Below are 231 nucleotides of genomic sequence, written 5' to 3' on the forward strand. Positions count from 1 at the left end.
GTAATAGACCGAAGAAGAAACAAGGAAGAAGATATGAAGGCTCCTGGTCACCGCTTATTTATATTTGTTTTTTATTTCATTGTATTGTATTGTTTAGTTTTTTCCTTTTTCGTTGTTTCCATTTTGTTAATGCCGTTCACTATTGCTTTTTACTGTTGTTGTTATTGCTGTTGGGTAGTGAGAAATAAAAATCACTGTTTAACTTGTTTTTTGGATTCTTTTTTCTGAATT

This window comes from Trichinella spiralis, assembly GCF_000181795.1.
Source record: "Trichinella spiralis strain ISS 195 chromosome Unknown Scfld8, whole genome shotgun sequence".
Classification (NCBI taxonomy): domain Eukaryota; kingdom Metazoa; phylum Nematoda; class Enoplea; order Trichinellida; family Trichinellidae; genus Trichinella; species Trichinella spiralis.